Raw genomic sequence first — 15,762 nt, forward strand, 5'->3', positions numbered from 1 at the left:
ACTCAGGCTGATATAACAAAATACTATATAAACTGATAGTTTAAACATTTATTCCTCACAGTTTTTGAGAAATCCATAGACTGAGAAGTCTAGGATCAAGATACTGGCAGATTCTGCTCCTAGCAAAAGCCTTCTTCCTAGCGTGCTGGCTGCCTACTCACTGTGTTTTCACATGGAAGAGACAGAGCATGCAAGAGAGCTCTGATCTCTCTTCCTTTTCTTAGGCCTTACCCTCATGACTTCTGCTAAACTTATTCACCTCCCAAAGACCCCACCTCTAAATACCATTCATATTGGGGGTTAGTGCTTCAACACATGAATCCGAGGGGACACAAACATTCAGTTCATCACATGTCTTAAGTATAACTCTTGTTTTACCTCCCAAGCCTGTTCCTTTCCCTGATATTCTTATTTCAATAAACTCCACCACTCACCCAGTCATTCAAACCCAAAGCTAGTTATAATGTTCAATATCCAATCCATTTTCCAGTTATAGAGGTCCTACCTTTAAAAGGTATCTCAAACATGACCATTCCTCTCCATTTCCACTGCTACTTACCTACTTCCAGTACTCGAACTTTTAACTTAGACTACTTCGCTAGGATGCTAACTGGCCTCTCTTATTCTATTCTTGCCCCCTTAAAATCCACACACCATACAACAGCCAAAGTTGGCTATTAAAAATATAAATCAAACTATGTCACTCCTTCACTTACAACCTATTTATAGCTTCCCATTTCATTGCGATTAATCCAGAATCCTCAACAGAGACTAAGAAACCTTTAATGATCTGTCTCTGTCTGTCTGTCCAACCTCATTTTCTATCTCTCTGCTCCTCACTCTCTAGATGCCAATCATCTTGGCCACCTTTCTCTTCTTTGAACACTTCCATCTCATTCTAAACTCAAGGCACTTATATGGGTTTTTCTTCGTCCTGAAATGCTCACCCCTGGCTCTTCAAGGGGCTAGCTCCTCCTCATTATTTAAGCCTTAATATCAGTAGCAGTCCTCAGATGCTTTTTTTGGCCATTCTTTCTACATAAAACAGCCTTTGAGTTACTCTATTTATTTATTATATAAATATTATACATTTATTTTTAATTTATTTACTAATTTATTTCATTCGTCTTCCACACTAGAATGTAACTCCACAAGATGAGAACTCTGTTTTGTTCTCTCATATACCCAACAATTATTGTAGTGCCTGCCACATATAAGTTGTGCAATAATTATTTGTTGAGTGAATGAATGGATGGATCGATGAATGAATGAATAAAACCATGTACTGAGCACCTTTACTGTTCTAGGTGCTTTAAACACATAATTTTATTTAATGGTCAGGATAAGACATTGAAATATCTTTTATTCTTACTGCACTAAAGAATAAACTGAGACTCAGAAAAATTATATAACTTTACCAGAATCACACAGCTAGGCAGAGCCAGAATAAAGATAGACGTTTCCAAATTCCAAAAACCTTATACTTTCTTTTTGAGCAAAATTAACTTATTCATTCATTCAACAGTTGCTTAACATCTGTTTTTGCACCAAACACTGTGCCAGATTGTGGGGATACAGAAAACGCCACCTCTGCCCTGCACAGAATTTTCAATCCAGTTATGGATACAGACAAGTAACCAGGTAGTTACACTAGTGGCAATAAATGCTACATTGGCTATACTAGGGAAGGGAGAGACAGTAGAGTATAGGCTTTGTAGCCTGAATGCCTGGGTTTGAATTCCAGTTCTACCACTTCCTAACTTTGTTACTTTTGACAAGTTGTTTAACCTTTGCCTTAAGCAATGCCTCAATTTCTTTATCTGTCAAATGGGAATAATAATAATAGATTGCCTATCTTAAAGAATGATTGTGAGGATTAAGTTAATTAATATATGTAAATTCCTGGAACATAAGAAGTACTTAATAAATATTAGCTGTTCTTAGAGGTGCATAGGAGGGGGGACAAGATGAGAAAGCCGTGTTTACTGAAAGCTTCCCAGAAGAGGTAAAGATGTCTGAGCCAAGCTTTGGAGAATTACTAGATATAATAGCTAGGTTTAGAAGGCTGGGAATGGCACTCCAGGTAGAGGAAAACACATTCAAAGGCCTTTTTCCTGTCAGCCTATTTCAGGCTTATCAGTCCAATCACAATTTATTCAGAAACTTGACACTGTGAACCTTGTTTTCTTTAAGCTAAAATGGCTTTCACATAAATCATGTGGTTCCAGTGATGTTCCTAGAATCCCAAAGATATATAAAATTAAACTAAAGAGAGAGGCAGAAGTTGTGAGAGCTCTGGATAGGCTGGTGGGCATGGAAAAAAAGTCAGGACATAAAGAAGCATACACCATATATATTGGTCTCTGTCCAAGTGCCTTGCAGCTGGGAAGGTGGCTAAGGAGGACAGGGAGAGAGCCAGAGAGGAAACTAAGGTCTGAAGGGAGAAGTCTACTGCTGAGTTAAGATAGTTGGGGCTGATGCAGAAAAGATGAAGAGAAGTAGAAGCAGAACAAATATAAAGAGAATTTAAAACTCTTCAAAGTATGCGCTCCCAATTAAACCAGCTTTATGCAGTTTCCCAAAGTCCTAGCAATCATTTTAATTTTTTTAACGCTTATTTATTTTTGAGACCAACAGAGTGTGAGCAGGGGAGGGGCAGAGAGAGAGGGAGACACAGAATCCGAAACAGGCTCCAGGCTCTGAGCGGAGCTTGAATCCACGAACTGTGAGATTGTGAACTGAGCCGAAGTCAGACACTTAACCGACTGAGCCACCCAGGCGCCCTGAGTCCTAGAAATCATTTAAAAAGTTCCATTAAATTGCATTCGCCATGCAGGCAGCTTGCTGAGAATAAGCCACTGTGTTGCAGTTATAACTTTTGTAGAGACATTTCTGGAAGAGCCCTGTGAATGAGCCAGATAAAAGACTGCCAGTGGACCAAGGATCTCTGCCCTTGGCCTCAGCCCACAGCAGAGAGTTGATGGGGGACATGGAAAGGGCCAGCCTACAGCCCAGTTTGTAACTCTGAAGAGAGGCAAGTCTGATGTTTGGCACTCTAATCTCACAAAGAGAATTTTTAATGTCTCATGATGCCTCTTGCTTGACAACATCTGCAGGAATTGGGCAACACAATGTGACATTTTGGTATCTAGAATCAGGATATAATTCCTTCCCGGAGTCCTTGTTCTATTCCCTTGGGATATGGCAGGGTTTGATGAGGATGATAACTGGTGTTTGGGGCCTGCCTTGCTTTTTAGGCATTCATGATTAGAGTCTGTATGCAAACTTCATAGCATTCTCTCACCTTCTGAAATCAGCTGGAGGAGCTGTGAACCATGGTGGGGAGGAAGGAGAAAGCATGCAAGCTTACTGGATACAAAAGACTTGAAAATCCAAAACAGGATCTTAGAAGCAATTTGCTCTTTAGGGAAGAAAGGTACACCTGGAATGGGCATGGGAGTTCCCACAGTTGGTGACAGAGCCCTGATCCAGTTTCAGTGTTTTTTCAACCTAAGGGAAGCATTGGCCTGAATATTGTTTCATTAATACAGCTAACCACAACTTTTAAAAAGGAAGCTACATGATTCATGTTAATTGTCTTGATTTTGCTGCCATGTATTATTACTCTGTCTGGAGGTTACAGAGAAAAAAATGTAATTTTTCATGCCAACAGCTTACTGACTTACATGATTTATGTGTGGCACAGACATTTCAAACACGGCTTAGAGTAAAATTCAAAAGATTTTAAATAACCCTCTCAGCTATAAAACAAACCAGTCCTTTTTTTATTGCCTTCCTAGGTCTTTCAGTCTGAGGATGCCAAGGGCCTTTGAATAGCCTTTACAGTCCTCAACAAGTCAGCCAAATTGACTTGTTTCCCCCACCCCTCTCTACCCTTTTCTCATTTCCCCTCCTTTCCAACATTCCCCAGGCCACCACTTGTTCAGTGCCCCACCTTCTTGCAAACTGCTCTCCCTAACAAGTACCCCATGCTCCCAACTTTTCCAAACATTCCTACCTTAATTTTTTATTAAGCACTTTTGCATGCCAGATACTATGCCAGGTACTTTGTACATGCTGTATCACTTAATCCCTAAAATTCCCTCTAGGATTCCTGCCCTCACCCATGGCATCCAGGCAAAATTTTCCTACCCCATGTCCCATGCTGCCAGGGCCTTGCTTGAATTGCCAAGGTAACAGCTACTTATCTGACAAATAAATCTGTGCTAAGATGTTAAATGACACCCCTCAAATACACTATGTAGACATCTCTAAACCACTATATTGGCCTTACCTATGGTTTGCCCAAGAGTCCTATTCAATACTCTTCATAATAACAATATCCTCCATTTCTACAGCTTGTAAAAGCCCTTTCACATAATTACTGAATATTATCACTTAGTTGTGTTAAGGTATTAATGAGGACTTTGTCCACTGCCATATAATATGAAGGCATGTTTTAAGGTACCTCTTAATTATTCCAAATTGCAACCTTAACCTGTTGTTTCTTCTGAGGTTTTGACCCTATTCTGACAAATCCTGTCTCACTGACGTAGGAACTCAGAATGCCCAGGCCACCTAGGGACTGGGGTGAAGATCAAAAGTAGTAAAAAGGCGAGGAAAGTCAGGAGAAGTGTTAAAAACATGGTCTGCTAACCATGTCCCACAGTTTAATTCTGTAGGGGTCTGAACCTTGGGCCACACCTCTAGCTCAGCCACTCCTGGCAGCTGCTGCAGCCCATACTAACTCCCATCTCAGGCTAAGGGCTTGGTTTTAATCTCTATTCCTTCACCTGCCACTAGCACAGTCTGGAGTAGGGAGGCAGACCTAATAGTGTAGTTGCCCCACTAAAAAGGGCATTCCTTAATGCAGCTCTATGTCCCTTCCCTCTAACACCACCAACATTAGCCTGACAGTAGGAGCTTCTTGAGAGTAAAGCAATGTCTCCTCTAGTGGGTGGACACCCAACAAGACTAAAGGGTAACAGGAAACATTGAAGTGAAAGGTCAGAATGGTAGAGCTACAAGAAAATTTTGATATCATCTAGATCAGAAGATCTTAAATTTCAGTATGAAATCAGAATCACCTGGGGGACTCATTGAAACACAAATTTCTGGGTCTCACCCTGGAGTTTCAGGTTCAGCACAATTATCATTTTAAACAAGTTCCCTAATGATGTTGATGCTTCTAGTCCAGAAATCACACTTGAGAACTACTGTGCTAATCTACTGTACACATTTCACAGATAAGGAAATTGAGTCCCAAAGAAAAGAAATAACATCTCCACTTTACTGATGTGAAAACTAATGAACAGTATAGTAACTTGCCCAAGGATACACAACTTGTAAGTGGTACTGTCTTAAAATGTGGCAGCCCAATGCTAGTCTCTACTCTTCACTATGCTACTACTATCTCTAAGGGTATGACTTCTGGAGTCTATGTTTGAATCCTGGCTCCGTCATTTCCTAGCTATATGACCTTGGGTAGGTTACTCCATATATAAAATGGAGGTAATAATGGTATCTATTTCCTGAGGTTATTGTGAGAATGCAATTAGATAATATATGTAAAAATACACATGGGTAAATACTTTGCCCTCTGCCTCACCATAGTAAGTGCTCAATAAATGGCAGTTGCTGTCATCATCACGGCTGAAGCTGTTTTTATTGTTCGTTAAGGAAGGCTGGAGACACTCTTTCTCTTGGTTTCATGTTCCCAAGTGGAGAAATATCAATTAGCATAACACTGTTGACCTCTCTTCAGCCTCTCATTTTCTCCTCCTCAGGAGTAGAGAATTCTGTTGGTAGATTTAGGAGCAAGAACAGGCCATGTGTAGACAGTAGGTATCTATCTGCTTTTAGACCGAATGATCTCTGTTCTATTTGCTGCCATAAAATCCCCTTTATGGGCAAGAACTACAGTTTTCTTGAATTTCTTGAGTCTAGATGGGTATCTCTGCCTAATTCTGAAGTTGAGAATTAAGAAGTCCACTCACTTCTATCAGATATATCAGATATCAGATATAAGTCATATCATATCAGATATCACTTATATCAGATATCACATATAAGTCACTTCTATCAGAAATAAAGCTCTTTTGATCTCTACCTGCTTGACTTCTTTGTCTCTATCACTTAAGAACTGGGACAAGAAAAGATGTCATTTATTTGACTACCTCAAATCTCTGTATTATTATTACTCATTCATGTGACTTAGAGGAAGAGTTTATACTGAACCTAGTCTCTAAACTCCTACTCTAGTGCATATTAACTATCTTGGCTTTATTACATTGAAAATGCCTTCATGGTTGCATTTCATTTAGTTCACATTTTGTAGAATTTTATTTAGGTATAACGTACACATAAAATGTCACAAATCATAAGTGTACAGCTCACTGAATTTTCACAAATTGAACACATTCATGTAACCAGCACCCATATCAATTAACTAACATAGCAGAAGCCCTCTCAATGTCCCCTCTAAGCACAACGCCCCCTTATTTCCTTCTATTTTTTAATGTAAAGATGAACTCTTCAATCATTGAGAAAATTATTTACATATTTTACCATCACATAGTCTTGGGTTGAATTAAGAAATCAAATTAACCCTTTCGATCTTCGTTTGAATAAACAATCTCCTCTTCACAAGCTATGTAATCTGAGCACATTTATAAATGCTTCCAGCATCATGTAAATATATCCTACACATTCACTGAAATTGCCAATGCAAGATTCAAAGACCTGCAAACATCTTACCTTCATTTTCATTGGAAGCTTCATTTTATTCAGGAGGGACTCAGGCAGGTAGACCAAGAAATAGCCACAAACAACAAGGAAAATTGGTTATGGTTCCTTAAGCTGGAGAGGAGGTGAGCAGACGAGGTCTGTGGGTACTACCACCCATTTCCTTGACCCTCCAGATCTTATAGTCATGCATACCACCCTTACCTCTACACTGATACACACGCACACGCACACACACACATACACACACACACGGGGTGGCGACAACTGAACTGGAACCTTATACCATGTACAAACTGGCATTTAATAAGTGTTTTTGTCATGAAGGATATTGGTTATTTTAACTCTAACCATTAACAGGGTTAACAGACATTTTAACTCTGTCTGAGAGGTAGCTAAGATTTACATTTGGAATCCTAAATCATCAAGTTCAGTCTCAGAAGATTCTTCCATTAATACCTGGGTGGAGAAAGTAGTTGAGGGTACTAGTGGCTCACCATCATTCTTAAAATAAAAGCCAAACCCTTCATTATGATCTACAGTTATCTATATCACATACTCTTTTTCTCTCCCTCTCCAGTTAAACTGGCTCCTCTTCTAGTCCTTGCTGTACATCTGCTTGAAATGTCCTTTCTTCCTGATCTTTGAAGGCCAGTTCTGAGTCATACTAGACTAAGCTTCAATGTCACTTTCTCAGGGAAACCACTTATGACCACCTCCCAATTTCTCCTTATTTAATTTTCCTTAAACCACTTATGGCTACTAGAAAATTATATTTTGTTAATTGTGTACTTGTTAATCATCCATCTCCCTCACTAAGAGGTAGGTTCTTAGGAGGTAAGAGTAGGGATTTTATCTGACTTATTCACCACTCAATCCCGGTATATACAATATTTCTTGGCACATAGTAGATACACAATAAATATTTCTCAAATGAGTGCATGAATGGTTTTAAACTATCTGTATGACCTGAAATCACCAGCTGTAACTCATGACATTATTCTTTAGCAGTCTCTAGAAAGTGTGGACTTTGAAACCAACTAAACCTAGGTTCAAGTGTTGGTTTTTCCCTTTACTGATAAAACCTGGGTGAACCTGGACAAGTTTCTTAGCCTCTCTGAATCTGTTTCCACTTCTTTACAATTATCACAATCTCTAATTCACATAGCTGTTGTGATTAAGTTCTTTAACCTATATAAAGCCCACAACATAGTGGGCTCGGACATGATAGATCTCAATGCACAATCTCACTACTTTCCACAAACCACTCCTTGCTATTATATGCCTCTCCATATGCTTTTTTTTTCTAGGTGTGTGTAACTCTACCCTCCTCTGTTATCCCTACTCTCATAAACTATTGAAACCAAACAACTATGGCAACAACAAAAAATTCTGGTGTCTGCCAAGGACACATGGAAGTATCACCATTTAAGCTCCCATTTCTGCAGTGACTGGTCTTATTTCCTGCCTATCATCTGTAGCCTTCCACTGCCTCCTGTTGTAAAGAAATCAAGCTGAAGTGCTGTAAGTATGGACTTTAAGTCATAATAAATCATTCATATGTCAACAATCCTAATCTGTCAATCTGAGGGCAGAGAGATTGATTAGAAGGCTTAAAAGCTTTACTTATCATTTGTAAAAGTTTGTTCTTTCTCCTTCCTCCCTTCCTCTCCTCCTTCTCCTCTATCTTCTCTTTTTTTTGTTTTTATTTTAGCTTTTATTTTATCTATTTTATTTTTCTTTCTTTCTTAAGACAGATTTCAGGATACATCAGTCTCCTTCCCTGTATAGAAAGCTAAGTTATTTAATATCAAAAGGATGTCTGCTACAACTCTACTAGAGAAAATGCCAGTCGCTGTGGAGTAAGCACTAGATGTTACTGTGGAAGTCATCTGATTCAATCCTTTCATTTTACAGAACAATTGAGACCTACACAGGAGCCATGTCACTTACCCAAGCTCAGAGAGTTAATTGAAGAACCAGAACAAAGCGCTAAGTCTTCTAACCCTTTGTTTGGTGTTCTTTTCATTAGACCAAACTGTCCCCTCATTGGAGCTAAGCATCTCAAAAGAAGGAATAGGACAGCTGATTCAGACCTTTACAGACAAACTGAGTTCATGTGTCTTCTTTCTGTTTGTCATAGACATTTGAAAATGGTAAGAGAATGTATCAGTCAAGGTCTCAGCAAGAAATATGCAGTCATGCTCAAACTGAATAATTTGAGGAGAGTTTAATAAAGGGACTATTTACAAAGGTGTGGCAAACCACAGAAAGAGATAAAAAAGTATTGGGAGAGATAGAAGGGGGTTGTCACCTCAGGCCTGAAAAAGCAACAGAAGAGAGTGGGTTCCATGGAGAGGGCTTCCTGGCTGTAGTTATAACCCTTCCTTGAGGAACCTAAACAGCCCATGGCATCCCATTGGATGGAAGCTAAAGGAATAAATACCTCAACTTGTTTCCTCCCTCTGATCTCCTACTAATGCTCTCCATTGGTCTAACCCACCAGGAAGCCAGAGAACAAGGAATCCTAGTGATGAAGTCTATACAGATCAGTCTTCCAGAACACAGAATAGGATAAAAAAAAAAAAAAAGGGTGGAGAATGGATCTGGAGAGGCAAAGGGAAGATGTCCAACACAGCTCAACAAGGGAGAGGGGACAAACACTTATGGAGCAACTATTTCATTTCAGATATCATTTTTGGAAGTTTTCATATTGCACTTATTGCTTACAACAAAACTTTGCCATACACAATATTTCTCCCATTTTATAGATGAGAGAAAACTGAAGCTAAAATGGGTTAGGTCACTTATTCAAAGTGACACAGCTAATATTTGAAACCAGGCTTGTCTGACTCCAAAGACTGTGCTCTTAACTACCTCACAGTATTGCCTTGATAACTAGTCTGTGTCTTAAGAACCATGGGATATATTCACCCCAATGCTTATAGCAGTACTATCGATAATAGCCAAATTATGAAAAGAGCCCAAATGTCTATGAACTGATGAATGGATAAAGAAGATATGGTATATGTGGTACATATATAATGGAATATTACTCAGTGACCAGAAAGAATGAAATCTTGCCATTTGCAAAAACATGGATGGAACTGAAGGGTATTATGCTAAGCCAAATAAGTCAGTCAGAGAAAGATAAATATCATATGATTTCACTCATGTGGAGACAAAACAGATTAACATAGGGGAAGGGAAGGAAAAATAAGATAAAACAAAGATGAAAGCAAACCATAAGAGACTCTTAAATACAGAGAAAAAATTGAGGGTTGTTGGACGAGTGTTGGGTGGGGAGATGTGCTAAATGGGTGATGGACATTAAGGAGGGCACTTGTTGGGATGAGCACTGGGTATTATATGTAAGTAATGGATCATTAAATTCTACTCCTGAAATCAAAAATTAATTAATTAAATTAAAAAGAAAGAAAACCTGGACACCTGACCACAAGGCAGGGGCCCTTGAGGCCAGCTCTACTATTGGATTTTTCAACTACAGGAGCCAATAAACCTCATTTTATCTTTAAAAAAAAAAAAGAACCATGGGATAGATACCATCCAAGCAACCTCAGATATATAAAGAAAACTATACCTACTTCTTAATTACTTCTTAACCACCTTCTCCAAAGTGCCTAGTGTTTATTACCCCCCCCCCACCCAAGCCTCTACTGAGGTATTAATGGACAACTATTTTGTTAAGTAATAATTTAGTATTAATTGATACAATTTTAAGGTGTAACTGCTTCAGAGGAATCTGCATTTTAATAGAGAATTTCTTGTCATTTCATTCCCTTTTATACTTTTCTTAGAGTAAATATATTAAAAATTAGACTTTTGAGCTCACAGAAGTACAGAAAAATGGTGGTTGCTCACAGAAAAATGGTGGTTGCCAAGGACTGGGAGGTGTGGTAAATGGGAGATGTTGGTGAAAAGGCACAAAATTTCAGTTACAAAGTTAATAAGTTCTGTAGATCTAATATACAGCATGGTGACTGCATATACACAGCATGGTTAATAATATTGTATTGTATGCTTGAAATTTGCTAAAAAAGTAGATCTTAAGTGTTTCACATAAACAAGTAATTATGTGAGGTGATGGATGTGTTAATTAGCTTGATTGTGGTAATCATTTCACAATGTATACATATATCAAATCATTGCATTGTATACCTTAAATGTATATATATTTTTTATTTGCTAATTATACCTCAATAGAGCTGGAAAAAATAGATATGAAGGAAGACTTGCAAAAAAATAAGAAGGAAAACTTAGTGCTGAGTTGGAAAGGTAAATGAGTCTTGCCTTAGTCTGTAATGAATTGGAGAATGCATTTGTTAGAGGAAGTACAAATTTACACAATGACTCAATTCCAAAAAAATCAATTTAATGTTCTATATCTGACTTCATCTTGTTTTGGAACCTTAAATCTCCCAGTATCTGTCAGATTAATATTCATTCAATTTAAAGTTCAAAGTTATTAGGGCTGCCTCTATTTTCTTAAAATCTCTTCCCCTTCCTCAAGAATGGCATTGGGGTGCAGAAGAAAGTTTATATAACCTCATTGCACTGGAGAAGGATCCTCTGTATTGCTTGTTGGTCTCTGGTTCCTTTCTGACTTCTGCTGAGTTTGCCTCTAACTATCCCCGATCGTTGTGAGTTTTGCAGAAATGACCACCGCATAGTGTCTTATGGCCACCTGGCTTTTGAGGATTCATGTTGGGAGTCACTGCTAATGACCATGAACCTTGCCATTTTTCTGATGGTAAGGTTCCTGCACTCAGCATCTTCTTATTGTAACCCCAGTCCTCTTCTAGCCACCTATCCCTTCTATACTTTTACATTCCCCACCAGGGCACATGACAACTTAAGATCTCTTTTATAGTCCTTCAGGACCAGGTACACTATCCCAAGACCTCTCTTTGCTTTATTATGTTATGGTGCCCACTTCTACTCAATGGCTACTCTGTGTTGATACACGGCACCATGTGATTGATCCCTTTCAAGAGCTATAAACAGGAAAAGCAATACTAGCCCCTTTTGTGGCCCAGAGTGTCAGATGAGTACCTGAAGTGTAAGCACATTTCTCCCCAAATATATTTCCAAACTCCTCTGAGCACCAAAAATGGTTTTGGTTTTCTGAGTGGCAGAAAATTCCCTTAGGTTAGTATCCCCCATCCTCTCTACACAATAGCTGATGGTGACCTACTATTTTCACACCACCACATTTTTCTCTTGGTATGTAACTCATCAAAGCGTGGATTTTGAAACTATTGTCTCACAATGAACTAAAGAAATTACAGTTTGAAACTCAGAAATGAGCAATGATACATTTGTTCCAGGTTATATCTTACCTGGAGCAGTAAATTCAATTGATTCAATGAGTAGGAGTACAAGACAAAAAGGCAACAGATTATCAGGAGCAACTGGCAACAAAAATAGGTTTAATATCTTAAATATATATATAGCATACACATTCATTCTTCTATTCAGACAAAAATAAATTTTTAAGCACTTACCATGTTAAGGTCACCCACTGGTCTGGGTAGATGCACATAGTGAATAACAACAAACACCCCAGATCAATTTCTAGTACCACAAATTTACTATAAAACAAAACCATTTCCAAATCATTGGCAGTCATTTTGGCTGCTGTTAATACAATGACACACCATCATTCCCAATCCTTTTTTCACTGGGTCTGAGAATAAAATATTGTGGCTGTTTTTTGTTTGGGTACATTGGGGGTAACATGACACCTTATTATTTTTCAAAATCTATGGCTAGAAATCCTCTGAGTCCAATTTCGTGCCTTAGTGAGTACAGTATAATAAGTTACATTAGTGAACAAAATTTAATATTTGAAGATTGAAGATATTACTGGGTCTGGGAGTCATCTTTCCACCATCTATGGCATCAGCCAAGATTAGTGATGTAGCTGTAAAAGGCTTAAGAGATTGTGTTTAACCCATAGTGAACTCACAATATACTGGAAATGGCCATTTTTTAAAAGAGTAGAACATGATGATCTTTTGATACACCTCTTCCTGCAAAAATATAATTTAAGAAATTGTTTGGTTAATTAAAGGTATTGGTTAAAGAAAATTGTATTAGTCACTTGGACACTTGTTTGGAGCTCACTGGAATGAGATTTTGAACTACATTAAATGAAATTTTATTTAGGGGCGCCTGAGTGGCTCAGTCGGTTGAGCGTCCGACTTCGGCTCAGGTCATGATCTCGCGGTCCGCGAGTTCGAGCCCCGCGTCGGGCTCTGGGCTAATGGCTCAGAGCCTGGAGCCTGCTTCCGATTCTGTGTCTCCCTCTCTCTGACCCTCCCCCGTTCATGCTGTGTCTCTCTCTGTCTCAAAAATAAATAAACGTTAAAAAAATTTAAAAAAAAAATAAATAAATAAATGAAATTTTATTTCAAATGATGCTGCAAGATTCTTAGACATTCCAGTAAGCCTTCTTCTTACTGAAAGATCTTTAAGATTGTTCACCATTATCATTTTGCCTTACTGAGCCTAGAATGCAATGACTTTTATATTTCCAAATAAGACTTGAATAAAGTGCTTATAAGCTTTCACAGCAGAAACTACTTATTAGGGCATTGATGTTATTCTTAAATTTTTCCTGATGTTATTGTACTGCCCCAATATTGTTCAGAATCATTACAATTCTTGCTCTAATTTGAGAGAAGCTGTAATTAATTAAAGAGATTCTTTAGACAAGTCACTAGGAGCATCTTGCCCTTCCCCTCAATAATTACATTTTCTACCTAATGATAAACTTGTGGTTAAAAAGCATCTCCAGTTATATCCAGGCAAAAACATGAAAGGAAGAGCTACTTACATGAATATATGAGATTTCATACCTTTTTAATTGCTAAACAAATTTTGCAGACTTGAAAGGGGTTAGTTTGACAGCCCTCAAGCAAAAGCCCAAGATTATTAACAGTTGTAACCTTAACCTATTGAAAAACAATATGAGGCTAAAATAGAGAGCAACTCAAGGGTTTCTTAGGAATGGGAGTGTAAGAGGTCATGAATGAAAAGTTGCCTAGCAGTTGAGGCAATTACCCCTGTCAAGGGAAGAGCAAAGTACCTTTATTTTTCTTCTCCTTTCCTCCCCCAAACCTGGTAGAAATTGCCCTTACATCAATAAGATAGGCTTGGTGATTAGAGCAGAAATATTCTCATCCAGGTCAACCACCACTTCCTCTTCACAGGATGTCTTAGGGAAAATTACAATGATTGATTTATGTGCATAGATGGTGGGCCACTCTAAGATGACAGCTAAGGAGGGCTTGAGAATGTATTGGAGAATGTCTTAACAGTAGCAGGGACATTTCTAGCAGCAGGGGAAACAGAGAAGACTGGGTGGTGTATGGATGAACGCCAGCTAACAGAAGCCAAGAGGCCCAGCCCAGGGCTTGTCTGCTAATCACATTCAAACCTACACCTTGCCAGAAAGCCACGTCCCAAACTCTAAATAGTGCTTGCTTCAGGGGTCAATTTTTCCAAGAGCTTTCTCTGAAAAGGTTTTAAATGGAAATATAAGTTTCATGTGAGCAATACGGAGGAAAAATGTAAATCTCTTCTCCACCTGCATTTACTTTCCCTGGTGTGTTTTAGGCAAAAGAAAAACTCATCAGAAATGACTCCAGAACCCAGACTCTGACCTCCTCAGATCCTGCTCCCTCTAATCAGGCCACAGTTGACTGACAGTAAGGAAATAAACTCTTCTTTGAAGGTACAGCTGGAGCAGGTTTATAGCAAATGACTAACATGATCTAATCTTGCAGCAATTTCGACAGTTTTCAATTCTGGAAGATTCATATATGCCTGTTTAACTTTGTGATGCTGTCCTGTCACTGCTCATTGAATTATCCTTCAAGATTCAATCTTCTCAAATATTGCAACCTTCTTCATTATCAAAATCCAGTGTAATATCAGGATCCACAATGTGCCCAAGCCCCACAATATCAATCTGGACACTGAAAAGCCAAAAAAAAAAGGCCTAACAGCCAAAACCTTATTGGTAGGAGGAGTAGATAACCATTTATCCAATTAGCAAATTCTCATTGAACTACTACTAGGTGTACCAGCCATTGTTAAGTATTTGGGGTGGTACGATCATCCATAAATTTCTGAGATGCCTAAGGTCTGGTGGCCAAAAATCTACCTTCCCCACAAGCTGGATGCCTGAAATCTATTTAATAAGAAACAGTATTTAATTCCATAATTGGAGATAAGCTTAGAAAAATGCTCTCTGTGAGGGGGAAAAAAGTTGATTTAAATCCATACGAAGTCATAAATGATTAATATTAGAGTGACTCCTCAGAGCAGATTTTAATAGGAAGGAAGAAAGAGAACAGGCAGTACTGGAAGCAGGGAAGGAGGAGAAGGGGTGGGGAAGAGGAGGAGGGCAGATAACACAAAGAGAAAATCCAGACAGAGTAAGGAAGCTGGGGGGTAGCGGAGTGGGAGAGGGTGTCCAAAAAGTAACTTGGTCAACTACACTGTTTTACCAAAGGCAATCTAGCCTGGAACTCAAGTAAGCAACACTGGGGCCTAAAAAGGAAGATACAAAATTCAGCTGGTGCTAGACCAGACTCCACAAGAGTTTTACATTTTCTTTTGAATCCAGTAATAAATTATATACCCAAAGGATCCTTATTGGAATAAAAAACACTGCCTCAAGTGTAAAGCAGGATGAAATTCAAAACTTAAAATTACAAAGGGTATTAACATAAATATTAGCTATTCCTAAAAGATTTTCAGACTCACCTGTGCACATGGCTCATTTTCTTTGGCCCATTTTAATTACCTTTTACATTTGTAGCTCCATTTTATTTTATTTTTATTTTATTTTTTTCCATTATAAAAATTTATCAAGGGAATACTTTGAGTTTTTAAAGGTTTGGTTTGGCAAAGTAAAAGACTAAAAACCGTGAAAACACTTTAAATTCTTTTTTAACCTACCAAGTAGGATGTAAATTTAATAAATCC

This window comes from Acinonyx jubatus, chromosome X, assembly GCF_027475565.1.
Source record: "Acinonyx jubatus isolate Ajub_Pintada_27869175 chromosome X, VMU_Ajub_asm_v1.0, whole genome shotgun sequence".
NCBI lineage: Eukaryota > Metazoa > Chordata > Mammalia > Carnivora > Felidae > Acinonyx > Acinonyx jubatus.